Source organism: Marmota flaviventris, chromosome 14 (assembly GCF_047511675.1).
Source record: "Marmota flaviventris isolate mMarFla1 chromosome 14, mMarFla1.hap1, whole genome shotgun sequence".
Taxonomy (NCBI): domain Eukaryota; kingdom Metazoa; phylum Chordata; class Mammalia; order Rodentia; family Sciuridae; genus Marmota; species Marmota flaviventris.
The window spans coordinates 36,376,829-36,391,248 of NC_092511.1; the positions used below are offsets into that span (position 1 = coordinate 36,376,829).

The window sequence follows — 14,420 nt, forward strand, 5'->3', positions numbered from 1 at the left end:
TTGAAAGGCATCTAGGTTGGTTCCACAGTTTAGCTATTGTGAATTTGCTGCTATAAACATTGATGTGGCTGTGTCCGTGTAGTATGCTGTTTTTAAGTCCTTTGAGTATAGACTGAGGAGAGGGATAGCTGGGCCAAATAGTGTTCCATTCCCAGTTTTCCAAGGAATCTCCATAATGCTTTCCATATTGGCTGCCCCAATTTACAGTCCCAGCAGCAGTGTGTGAGTGTACCTTTTTTCCCACATCCTCGCCAACACTTATTGTTCTTTGTCTTCATAATAGATGCCATTCTGACTGGAGTGAGATGGTATCTTAAGAGTAGTTTTGATTTGCATTTTTCTAATTCCTAGAGATGATGAACATTTTTTCATATATTTGCTGATGGATTGTATATCCTCTTCTGTGACGTATCTGTTCTCATCCTTGGCCCACTTATTGATTGGGTTATTTGTTTCTTTGGTGCTTAGCTTTTTGAGTTCTTTACCCTAGAGATTAGTGCTCTATCTCATATGTGAGGGGTAAAAACTTGCTTGAGATGCTTATTCCTTTCCCAAGCAACTTATTTCCCTTATCAAGTAAACTACAACATGCTCTTTGAAAGAAAATACAGTACATTGTATTTTGGTACAATGCAATCTGCTTTTCAGATCCTATTGAAATTTTCTGACCATCTGGAGTTGATATATTTTTTATAACTGTGAAAGATAATTTGTGCTAAGATAAATACAAAATGCATAATCCTAAGATGAATCGTTAATAGTTACTAATTGCTATCATTTACTAGCACTAATTGAAAGGCCCGTCTAAGCACTCTGAATACTTTATCTTAAGTATTCCTTAAGTCACCAGTGATGTATTATCTTCAATTGATAATCATTTTTCTGAGACTAACTTTCCCAAATCACAAAGCTAGCAAATAAAACCTGCGACCACAGGCCCAGCGGCCCGCCGGCGTGGTAGACACATCACCCCAATTGGAGGAGGGGCAGAGCAGAGCCACTGCCCATGCCTGCAAGGTAGGCAGACCGGCGATCCACCGGCAAAACAGGCCCAGGGGCCCACCAGCGTGGTAGACACATCACCCCAATTGGAGGAGGGGCAGAGCAGAGCCACCGCCCGCACCTGCAAGGTAGGCAGACCTGCAACCTACCGGGAGAACAGGACCAGCGCCCCGCCGGCGTGGTAGACACATCACCCCAATTGGAGGAAGGTCCCAGCTGACGCCCACAAGGTAGGCAGACCGCGCGTCCCGGAGAAGGGGCCCGTCAGCATGCCGGCCTAGTTAAAAGATCACCCCAATTGGAGGATGGGCACAGCCGCCGCCTGCGCCTGCAAGGTAGGCAGACCTGCAACCTGGAGAAGGGGCCCAGCGGCCTGCCAGCGTGGTAGACAGATCATCCCTATTGGAGGAGGGGCACAGCCGCCACCCACCACTGCAAGGGAGACTTTGCAACTATACAAGAGCAATATAAATATATAGGGGGAAAATTCAATAACACAACAGTTTCACCAAGCAGAAAGAAACGCAAGCAGTACGAAAAGACAAGGAAAGAAAGGACCACAAGCAATGCAGGTCAACTCAACTTTAGAAGAGGTAATAGCTGCAGCAGATGGAATGTCAGATAAAGAATTCAGGATTTACATGCTTCAGATGATCTGGAGTTTCAAGGAAGATATATTAGACAGCAAAATCAGACAATGAAAGATCACTTCAACATTGAGTTACATAAACAAATGCAAGAAGCAAAAGATCAACTATATAGGGAGATAGAGGTTATAAAAAACAAACAAACAGAAATCCTAGAAATGCAGGAAGCAATAAACCAACTTAAAAACTCAATTGAGAATACTACCACCAGAGTAGAACACTTAGAAGATAGAACATCAGACAATGAAGACAAAGTATTTCAACTTGAAAAGAACATAGACAGCTCAGCAAGACTGTTAAGAAACCATGAGCAGAACATCCAAGAAATTTGGGATAACATAAAGAGGACAAACTTAAGAGTCATTGGGATACAGGAAGGTATAGAGGTCCAAACCAAAGAAATGAGCAATCTGTTCAACGAAATAATACGAGAAAACTTCCCAGACTTGAAGAATGGGACAGAATCCCAAATCCTAGAAGCCTACAGGACGCCAAATGTGCAAAATCATAAGAGATCCATACCTACACACATTATAATGAAGATGCCCAACATACAGAATAAGGAGAGAATTTTAAAAGCTTCAAGAGAAAGGAAGCAGATTACATTTAGGGGTAAACCAATCAGGATAACAGCTGATCTTTCAACACAGACTCTGAAAGCTAGAAGATCCTGGAACAACATATTTCAAACACTGAAAGAAAATGGGTTCCAACCAAGAATTGTGTATCCAGCGAAATTCAGCTTCAGGATGGAAAAGAAAATTAAAACCTTTCACGATAAACAAAAGTTAAAAGAATTTGCATCTAGAAAACCATCTCTTCAAAACATCCTCGGCAAAACATTACAGGAAGAGGAAATGGAAAATAACAAGGAAAACCAACAATGGAAGGTAGTACATTAAAGGGAAAAATAATCAAAGAGGAAAAACAAACCATGTTAAGTAACATAAATAAACAAATACGGCTGGAAGAACAATCCATATCTCAATAATAACCCTAAATATTAATGGCTTAAACTTACCAATTAAGAGACACAGGCTAGAAGAATGGATCAAAAAAAAAAAAGATCCAACAACATGCTGCCTACAGGAGACGCATTTGATAGGAAAAGACATACATAGACTGAAGGTGAAAGGTTGGGAAAAATCATATCACTCATATGGACTTCGGAAACAAGCAGGAGTATCCATACTCATATCAAATAAAATAGATTTCAAGCCAAAGTTAATCAAAAGGGATAAAGAGGGACACTACATACTGCTCAAGGGAACCATACATCAACAAGACATAACAATCATAAATATATATGCTCCAAACAATGGTGCAGCTATGTTCATTAAACAAAATCTTCTCAAGTTCAAGAGTCTAATAGACCACCATACAATAATTATGGGAGATGTTAACACACCTCTCTGACCACTGGACAGATCTTCCAAACAAAAGTTGAATAAAGAAACTATAGAACTCAATAATACAATTAATAACCTAGACTTAATTGACATATATAGAATATACCACCCAACATCAAGCAGTTATTACACTTTTTTCTCAGCAGCACATGGATCCTTCTCAAAAATAGATCATATATTATGTCACAGGGCAACTCTTAGACATTATAAAGGAGTAGAGATAATACCATGCATCTTATATGATCATAATGGAATGAAACTGGAAATCAACAATAAAAGAAGGAAGGAAAAATCATGCATCACTTGGAGAATGAACAATAGGTTACTGAATAATCAATGGGTTATAGAAGACATCAATGAGGAAATTAAAAAATTCTTAGAGATAAATGAAAACACAGACACAACATATCGGAATCTATGGGACACAATGAAAGCAGTTCTAAGAGGAAAATTCATTGCCTGGAGTTAATTCCTTAAAAAAAGAAAAAACCAATAAATAAATGATCTCATACTTCATCTCAAAATCCTAGAAAAAGAAGAGCAAATCAACAGCAAAAGAAGTAGAAGGCAAGAAATAATTAAAATCAGAGCTGAAATTAATGAAATCGAAACAAAAGAAACAATTGAAAAAATTAACAAAACTAAAAGTTGGTTCTTTGAAAAAATAAATAAGATTGACATACCCTTAGCCATGCTAATGAAGAGAAGAAGAGAGAGAACTCAAATAACTAGCATACGGGATGAAAAAGGCAATATCACAACAGACATTTCAGAAATACAGAAGATAATTAGAAATTATTTTGAATCCTTATACTCCAATAAATTAGAATATAGTGAAAGCATCGATAAATTTCTTAAGTCATATGATCTACCCAGATTGAGTTAGGAGGATATAGACAACCTAAACAGACCAATATCAATCGAGGAAATAGAAGAAGCCATCAAAAGACTACCAACTAAGAAAAGCCCAGGACCGGATGGGTATACAGCAGAGTTTTACAAAACCTTTAAAGAAGAACTAATACCAATACTTTTCAAGCTATTCCAGGAAATAGAGAAAGAGGGAGAACTTCCAAATTCATTCTACGAGGCCAACATCACCCTGATTCCTAAACCAGACAAAGACACTTCAAAGAAAGAAAACTACAGACCAATATCTCTAATGAATCTAGATGCAAAAATCCTCAATAAAATTCTGGCGAATCAGATACAAAAACATATCAAAAAAATTGTGCACCATGATCAAGTAGGATTCATCCTGGGATGCAAGGCTGGTTCAATATACGGAAATCAATAAATGTTATTCACCACATCAATAGACTTAAAGATAAGAACCATATGATCATATCGATAGATGCAGAAAAAGCATTCGACAAAGTACAGCATCCCTTCATGTTCAAAACTCTAGAAAAACTAGGGATAACAGGAACATACCTCAATATTGTAAAAGCTATCTATGCTAAGCGTCAGGCTAGCATCATTCTGAACGGAGGAAAATTGAAGGCATTCCCTCTAAAATCTGGAACAAGACAGGGATGCCCTCTCTCACTACTTCTGTTCAACATAGTTCTAGAAACACTGGCCAGAGCAATTAGACAGATGAAAGAAATTAAAGGCATAAAAATAGGAAAAGAAGAACTTAATTTATCAGTATTTGCAGATGACATGATTCTATATCTAGCAGACCCAAAAGGGCCTACAAAGAAACTATTAGAGCTAATAAATGAATTCAGCAAAGTGGCAGGATATAAAATCAACACGCATAAATCAAAGGCATTCCTGTATATCAGTGACAAATCCTCTGAAATGGAAATGAGGACAACTATTCCATTCACAATATCCTCAAAAAAAATAAAATACTTGGGAATCAACCTAACAAAAGAGGTGAAAGACTGTCCTGTATATCAGTGACAAATCCTCTGAAATGGAAATGAGGACAACCACTCCATTCACAATATCCTCAAAAAAAAAATAAAATACTTGGGAATCAACCTAACAAAAGAGGTGAAAGACTTACACAATGAAAACTACAGAACCCTAAAGAGAGAAATAGAAGAAGATCTTAGAAGATGGAAAAATATACCCTGTTCATGGATAGGCAGAACTAACATCATCAAAATGGCGATATTACCAAAAGTTCTCTATAGGTTTAATGCAATGCCAATCAAAATCCCAATAGCATTTCTTGTAGAAATAGATAAAGCAATCATGAAATTCATATGGAAAAATAAAAGACCCAGAATAGCAAAAACAACTCTAAGAAGGAAGTGTGAATCAGGCGGTATAGCGATACTAGACTTCAAACTATACTACAGAACAATAGTAACAAAAACAGCATGGTACTGGTACCAAAACAGGCGGGTGGACCAATGGTACAGAATAGAGGACACAGAAACCAATCCACAAAATTACAACTTTCTTATATTTTATAAAGGGGTTAAAAGCATGAAATGGAGGAAGGATAGCATCTTCAACAAATGGTGCTGGGAAAAGTGGAAATCCATATGCAACAAAATGAAACTGAATCCCTTTCTCTCGCCATGCACCAAAGTTAACTCAAAATGGATCAAGGAGCTTGATATCAAATCAGAGACACGGCGTCTGATAGAAGAAAAAGTTGGCTACGATCTACATACTGTGGGGTCGGGCTCCAAATTCCTCAATAGGACACCCATAGCACAAGAGTTAATAACTAGAATCAACAAATGGGACTTACTCAAACTAAAAAGTTTTTTCTCAGCAAAAGAAACAATAAGAGAGGTAAATAGGGAGCCTACATCCTGGGAACAAATCTTTACTCCTCACACTTCAGATAGAGCCCTAATATCCAGAGTATACAAAGAACTCAAAAAATTAAACAATAAGATAATAAATAACCCAATCAACAAATGGGCCAAGGACCTGAACAGACACTTCTCAGAGGAGGACATACAATCAATCAATAAGTACATGAAAAAATGCTCACCATCTCTAGCAGTCCGAGAAATGCAAACCAAAACCACCCTAAGATACCATCTCACTCCAGTAAGATTGGCAGCCATTATGAAGTCAAACAACAAGTGCTGGCGAGGATGTGGGGAAAAGGGTACACTTGTACATTGCTGGTGGGACTGCAAATTGGTGCAGCCAATTTGGAAAGCAGTATGGAGATTTCTTGGAAAGCTGGGAATGGAACCACCATTTGACCCAGCTATTCCCCTTCTCGGTCTATTCCCTAAAGACCTAAAAAGAGCATGCTACAGGGACACTGCTACATCGATGTTCATAGCAGCACAATTCACAATAGCAAGACTGTGGAACCAACCTAGATGCCCTTCAATAGACGAATAGATAAAAAAAATGTGGCATTTATACACAATGGAGTATTACTCTGCATTAAAAAATGACAAAATCATAGAATTTGCAAGGAAATGGATGGCATTAGAGCAGATTATGCTAAGTGAAGCTAGCCAATCCCTAAAAAACAAATGCCAAATGTCTTCTTTGATATAAGGAGAGTAACTAAGAACAGAGTAGGGACGAAGAGCATGAGAAGAAGATTAACATTAAACAGGGATGAGAGGTGGGAGGGAAAGGGAAAGAGAAGGGAAATTGCATGGAAATGGAAGGAGACCCTTAGGGTTATACAAAATTACATACAAGAGAAAGTGAGGGGAAAGGGGAAAATAATACAAGGGGGAGAAATGAATGACAGTAGAGGGGGTAGAGAGAGAAGAGGGGAGGGGAGGGGAGGGAAGTGGGGATAGTAGAGGATAGGAAAGGCAGCAGAATACAACAGACACTAGTATGGCAATATGTAAATCAGTGGATGTGTAACCGATGTGATTCTGCAATCTGTATACGGGGTAAAAATGGGAGTTCATAACCCACTTGAATCAAAGTGTGAAATATGATATGTCAAGAACTATGTAATGTTTTGAACAACCAACAATAAAAATTAAAAAAAAAAAACAAAGCTAGCAAATAGCAAAGTAGAAATTTAAATTCATACCCTGTTCTTAATATTATGTTGAAAGAGCTACCTTTAAAAACACTCCGTAGAAAAGTGCAAACAAAAGCTAACATAAGCAGAAGAAAGGAAATAAGAGAATAGAAATTAAGAATTTAAAAAAAAAAAAAAAAAAAAAAAACAGAAAATTCAACAAAACCAAAAGATGGGTCTTTCAAAATATCAACAAATTTTTGTTTTGAAATTTTATTTTAGTTGTAAATGGACACAATGACTTTATTTTATTTATTTTTTTATGTGGTGCTTAGGATGGAACCCAGTGCCTCATACATTCTAGGTGGAGCACTCTACCTCTGAGCCACAATTCCAGCCCAATATCAACAAAATTGACAGATCTTTTGCTAACCAAGAGAAAAGAACGAACACTCAAATTACCCAAAGCAAAAGAGAGGCCATTACTATGGATCATAAAAATAAAAGATCCTAACAAAATATTATGAACAACTATATGCCAAATTAGATAACTTAGAAAAAATGGAAAAAAAGTCCTAAAAGTCCTAAAAGACCCAAATTACCAAAAGCAAATCAAAAGAAAGAGAAAATGTAAACAGATCTAAAAGTAAAAATATTGAATCAGTAATTAAAATTTCCCATAATGAAATGTCCAGGCTTAGGTGGCTCCACCATAGAACTCTCCCATTTTAAGAAGAAATAATACCAATTCTTCATAAAGTTTTCCAAATATATAAGAGAAGAAAAAACTTCCCAATTCTCTTCAAGGCCTGTATTATACTGATACAAAACCAAGCAAGACGTCACAAGAAAATTACAGACCAATATCTCTTATGAATGTAGATGTAAAAATCCTCAGCAAAATAACAGCAATCCAAATCCAGAAATATATAAACAGGATTACACACCAAGACAGAGTATAATTAATTCCAGGAATGTCCAGTGGTTTATCGTCTGGAGATCAATTAATATAATACATTATATCAATTCAATAAAAAATAAAAATCATCTGGTCATCTCAATAGATTCAAAAACATTTGACAAAATGTAGCAGCTCTTCATGTTAAAAACACTAAAAAATTAGTAATAGACGGAAAGTTCTTTAATGTAAGAAATAATAGAATTTGAGGCATAAATTGAAATTGAAAGTAAGTAATGGGATAAAGCAGAATTATTGTAGATGTCAGCAATGAACAGGAAATAGGTAGTTAAAAAAAAAAAAAAAGGCAAAGGAAGTGGGATCAGTGAAAGCAGCAGCAAAAAAGAACAGGAATGGAAGATCCCAGGAGAGAATGTGAAGGCCAAGTGACAAATTCATATAATAAAAAAGACTTCACTAAGGACCAATGAAAACAAGTTGCAACCAGAGTAATTAATTTAGTAGACAGGCCTAACAGCTTCCTCCACAACACATGGAGAAATTATAGGGAATGCTGTCTCTTTACCACAGACTTCCATCATTTTCATAGGTTTCTGTATTCCGAGGTACTACATCCTCGGACATTTACGTAGAGGCTGAAAAATAGGGTTCAGAGCTGGGGACACAAGGCCTCAGCACTGAAGGGTTTAGGAAGCTATCTTTGTGACATCATCCCTCTTGCATTCAAAATAATCTAAAAAGTTCTTAAAACATAGGACTGTTTTTCAAAACTGACATTCCCCAAATGGTTTACTTTCTGAGGCCTGAGTTCTTTACATCTAGAAGATTGTGTCAATCACAAACTTAAATTTAGTTACAAACTAATCCAGAATGACACATGGATTAAACATACTATTTAAAATGTGTTTTAAATGCTGAGACCAACAAAATATTTTCAAGCAGATATTAGAAAGGATGGTTTCAGAAAAACAAAACTGCATGTTTTCCAAAATTGTATTAAAATTTTAAAAAGCAAAGAAGGGACAAAATATGACATCGTCATTTCCGTAAAAGGAAATTAAGTATGCTTAGTTACTAATACTATTAGAAATTATTTCTTCATTATGCTATATCTGTTGACAAAACCTGGCAAGTAAAATATCAAAGTGTTAACATTTTTTCAAATTACTAAAAGTATATACACTTCACCCAATATGATACAATGTACAAAAACCAAAATTGACAACTTTAGAATGTACATAATGAAACTTTTCTTCAAGGGCACGGGCCATGTCACCTTGATTCTCCAAGTAAGATCCAAAATATAAATAAGTATACAAAAAATATCTTTGGGATAATTAAAGATTTTCATATCATGTTACAACAAGATCAAAATATTTTGTGTCTATGCTATCATAAGTTTTTTGAAAAATTCTATTTTTAGTATGGAAATTAAATGTTGTGTAAAGCATTCTACTATTTTCCATCATCCCCTTTTTACCATAGTAAAATGCAGATAGTAAGAGAAATAAATTTTTTAATTATTTATTGAAGACTTCAGGTTTGTAGAAGAGTGACAGTCTCCTGATTCTAAATCTCCCCTCATCCTCCTAGAAGAACCACAAAATCAATAAAGAGAATTAATAAAGCAACAGAGGACATCTTCAGCTGAGATTTTTATCTAAGACAGATTTCTTCAAAACGACATTCAAAGAAAAGCAACAACAGTATAATGTATTCAAGAAACTTAAGGAAAGAAAGTGCAAAAAAAATGTTTAAATGTGCCAGAACTAAGAATACTATACATATATACCCTTCTTGAACCATATACTAGAGTAGTGGTCAGCAAACTATGGTTCATGAGCCTATTAAATATATAGAGTGGCATTGGTTTGGACAGAGCTTCTGCACTAGGCCCAACAGTCCAAATCAAAATGGAGTCACTTATGCAGGTTCCAAGTCATCCAGCAAGTTTGTTTATAGGATCTTCCAAGAAATCAGGAGAGTGAGAAATACAGTAAGAGTCAATCCCCAAACATGACAGTTTTAGCCAGCATAATAGCTCCAACCTTTACAAAGAAAGTAACTTTGAAAAAAACAATCTGCTTTTTTGTATTCTTTCTGCTTTCCCCAGACCAGATTTTTTTCTATAAAGCCAAACTCTTCTGCTCAGCTCATCAGAATAGTCATTGTATTTTATATGAGGCCTTGTCCCATTCTAGAATCCCAAATAAAACACAATTAAGATTTTGTTGTAATTTTGTCTTCGGAAAGGATTAAGCCAATCTGACATCTATTTTTGTAAATAAAAGTGCTAAAACACATTTATGATCACTCACTTATATATCGCCAGTGACTATTTTCATACAACATGGTAGTTGTATATTCTCAAAAAAAAATTATCTAACAAGCCTAAAATAGTTACCCTATGTACCTTTACAGGAATGGTCTACCAGCTTCATACTAGATTAGAGAATAAGCTTCATTCATCCAAATGACCAGGAAGCTGTGGCAAAAGGACTAAGGACAGGTATTTTGAATAATTGTGGGGCTAAGATTAAAGCAAGAGTGGGATCATTTTTCATTAAGAGAGCACACACTACAATCCTAATAGACAAAGAAGACTTCAAGACAAAAAAGCACTAAACAAGACAAGGGAAGAAACTTAATAATTTTAAAAGCCATATTCTAATTGTGGAACTGAGGGGCATACTTACTACACTTCAAAGATGTTGACAGGAATATCACTAAAAATGGTAAAATCAGGAACTCCAGAACTCTTTTCTATCACAAAATTAGCAGAATGAACTTTTTCAGAGCTCTGGGATCTAAAAAAAAATTTCAACAACCAGAACATCACCCACTGAAGAAGGAAGCTGCGTAATTTCCATAAGAGAGCACTTTTAACTCACCTGCTTATATCCACTACTCTGGGGCTCAGCAGGGCCTTGAAGATAACAGTCCACATCCCACATTTCTGGGGCAGGTTCCTGGCACCAGAGGGAGCAATATGGACCTTCTTCTCAAGTACTTGAGATTTTGTGTTTTAATCTGTCTGGATTGATTTAAAGGTTTGCCTTTGTTTCACTTGTCTTAGAGCTCACCCAGAGCAGAAGCAGCTTTCTAGGGGGACTATGTCAAAAAGGTTTTTTTAATTTTGTTTTCATTTTTGTCTTTGCAGTACTGGGGATCAAACCAGGGCCTCATGGTTAATGAGCTCTACCACTGAGCTATACCCCCAGCCCTGTCAAAAGTATTTCACGGCAAATGTCTTGGCCACAGTCATTAAGGCTATGGCAACTAATAAAAAGACCAAAATAAATAAAATAAATAGGGAAGAAAGAGGCTAGAAAACGAGATATTTGAGGGGAAAAGTTCTTTTAAAAATTCCTGTGTATACCAGGGACTCTAGGAGGTACCCGCATACCTAGGACTGGACATATGCTCTAAAAATCCCCACGCTTTCACCTCTAACTGACTTTGTGTTGCATGTAAACAGGAAGCAAAGGTGAAGACAACAAGGCAGAGTTGCTAATGGCTTCTCTATATATTGAAGAAGCGCCCCAACACAGAACCAATCTACAAAGGCTGAGTTTGAAAAATTCGTTTTTAACTCCATGCTTTTGTTTTTTGTTTGGTTGTTTGGTTGGTTGGCTTTATTTTGTTTTGTTGTGGCACTGGGGATTGAACTCAGGGTCTTGTGCATGCAAGGCAAGCAATCTACCAACTGAGCTATATCCCCAGCCCTGACTCCATGGTTTTAAGGAAATCTCTGGCAAATAGCTAGCTACTTACTAAGCTAACAGAAGAGAGAATGTTCAGAGTCCAAACATGAAAAAGAACAGAGAGATTTACAAAAGTAATTCAGAAAAGTCACTAAAACAAATAACCCACAACCAATAACTAAATTAGGGAAGTGAGAGAATATGATTTTCAGAGTTGCCAAGTTACCAAGAAACAAGTTATATAAAGAAACAAATTATGATCCACTAACAGGGGGAAAAAATGAAAAGAAGCTAAAAAAGAAAGTCCCTGAGGAAGCATAGACACTGGCCTTACTAAACTAAGCTTTTAAATCCACTGTGTTAAATGTGCTCAGACTTGAAGGAAATCATGGACAGAGAGCTAAAGGAAGCCAAGAGAATGATATTTAACTATACGAACTAACAATAAAGCATAAGAAATTTTGAAAAGGAACCAAATAGAAATTATGGAGCTGAAAAGCACAATGAAATATTCACTAGTGGGGTTCAACAACAAATTTTTTTGTCCTTTTTTTTTCTTTCTTTTTTTTTAATTTGTTCCAATTAGTTATACATGACAGCAGAATGCATTTCGACTCACTGTACACAAATGGAGCTTTTCATTTCTCTGGTTGTACACAATGCAGAGTTACACCATTCATGTAATCATACATGTACATAGGTTAATAATTACCATCCCATTCTTACACCCTTCCTACCCCTATGCCCCCTCCTGTTAGCAGCACCCCCTTTCTCCACAGAAAAGTCTTAACAGGGCTTCTTCAGAAATCTTCACCATGGCTGATTTTAGGACTGTCAGCAAGAGACTCTACAAAAGAGTTCAATGTAGATAAACTTCCTATTTTCGTGTTGCCCTATCTTACTTGACCACTGGCCAGGAAGAAACCAGCACTCCAGGTAACCCCCTTACTAATTTTTCACAAACATATCCAGTATACTCGTTTGTAGAAATGTGTAAACAAGGCCTCTGGCCTTGAGCTGGGGCTTCCCGAGATGTCTACATTTCTAAGAGAAGAGAAGATACCAATTTGGCTCCATGGTAACAGCTGGCAGGTGGAGGAAAGAAAGGGGAGAAGCAGCTCTCCCCTTCTCAGGTGTTGTCCTTGAAGGGTTAACTTGCCCAAAACAGTGAAGGAAAAAGCTGCTTTTATGTGAACTTCTGCAGACAGTGAACTTCTGAGCCCCTCCCCTTACATGCTGGGTATAAAACTCTGAAACTACCTGAACTCGGGGTTCAGGGGATTAATTGATTACAGCAAAAGCTGTGCCCTCTGAACCTGGCTGCAGCCAAATAAAACTGTTTCCTGCTATCTTCGGTGCCTTGCCTCGTCTGTCCTATAACACTCCCCTACCCTCACTCCCCTCTGCTCAATTCAAAATTCCTCCATTTTTCCCTTGTCCTCACCTCCCACCCCATTAAGGATCAGCATCCACATATTAGAGAAAACATTTGATCTTTGGTTTTTTGGAATTGGCTTATTTCACTTAGCATGATATTCTCCAACTCCATCCATTTACCTTCAAATGCATAATTTTATTCTTCTTTAAGGCTGAGTAATATTCTATTGTATCTACGTACCACAGTTGCTTTATCCATTCATCTACTGAAAGACATCTAAGTTGGTTCCACAGTTTAGCTATTGCGAATTCAGCTGCTGTTGTGAACTGAGCTGTTATAAACATTGATGTAGCTGCATCACTGAAGTAGGCTGTTTTAAAATCATTTGGCTATAGAACAAGGAGTGGGATAGTGATCTATCTGATGCCTATTTGGTAAAGATTTTCTCCCATTCTGTTGGCTCTCTCTTCATGTTACTGATTGTTTCCTTTGCTGAGAAGAGCCTTTTTAGTTTGAATCCATCCCATTTATTGATTTTGATTTTATTTGTTGTGCTTTAGGAGTCCTGTTAAGGAAGTCATATCCCTAAGCCTACCTGATGAAGATTTGGGTCTGCTTTTTCTTCTATTAGGTGCAGGGTCTCTGGTCTAATTCCTGAGTTGAGTTTTGTGCATGGTGAAAGATAGGGGTTTAATTTCATTTTGCTGCAAATGAATTTCCAGTTTCCCCAGCACCAATTATGGAAGAGGCTATCTTTTCTCCAATGTATGGGGGTTTTTTTTTTGGTGCCTTTGTCTAATATGAGATAACTGTATTTATGTGGGTTTGTCTCTGTGTCTTCTATTCTGTACCATTGGTCTACATGTCTGTTTTGTTGGCAATACCGTGCCAATTTTATTACTATAGTTCTGTAGAATATGTTAAAGTCTGGTATTGTGGTGCCTCCTGCTTCATTCTTCCTGCTAAGGATTGCTTTGACTATTCTGGGTCTCTTATTTTTCCAAATGAATTTCATGATTGCTTTTTCTTTTCTATGAGGAATGTTGTTGGGATTTTAATTGGAATTGCATTAAATCTGTATAACACTTTTGGTAATATGACATTTTGACAATATGAATTCTGCCTCTCTAAGAACAAGGGAGATGCTTCCATCTTCTAAGGTGATCTTTAATTTCTTTCTTTGGTGTTCTGTAGTTTTCATTGAAGAGGTCTTTCACCTCTTTTGTTAGGTTTATTCCCAAGTTTTTTGTTTGTTTGTTTTTTGAGGCTATTGTGAATGGGGTAGTTTTCCTAATTTCTCTCCCAGAGGATTCATCACGGATGTATAGAAATGCATTTGATTTATGAGTGTTGATTTTATATCCTACTACTTTACTGAATTCATTTATTAGTTCCAGAAGTTTTCTGCTGAAATTTTTTTGATTCCCTAAATATAAAAT

General features: G+C 36.6%; 1 protein-coding gene across 2 annotated transcripts in view; it reads right to left on the bottom strand.

Moving 5' to 3' along the window:
• The window catches only part of Srbd1 (S1 RNA binding domain 1), a 226,249-nt gene that overhangs the window by 167,977 nt on the left and 43,852 nt on the right, over positions 1-14,420 (bottom strand). The gene's annotated exons all lie outside the window — the stretch shown is intronic.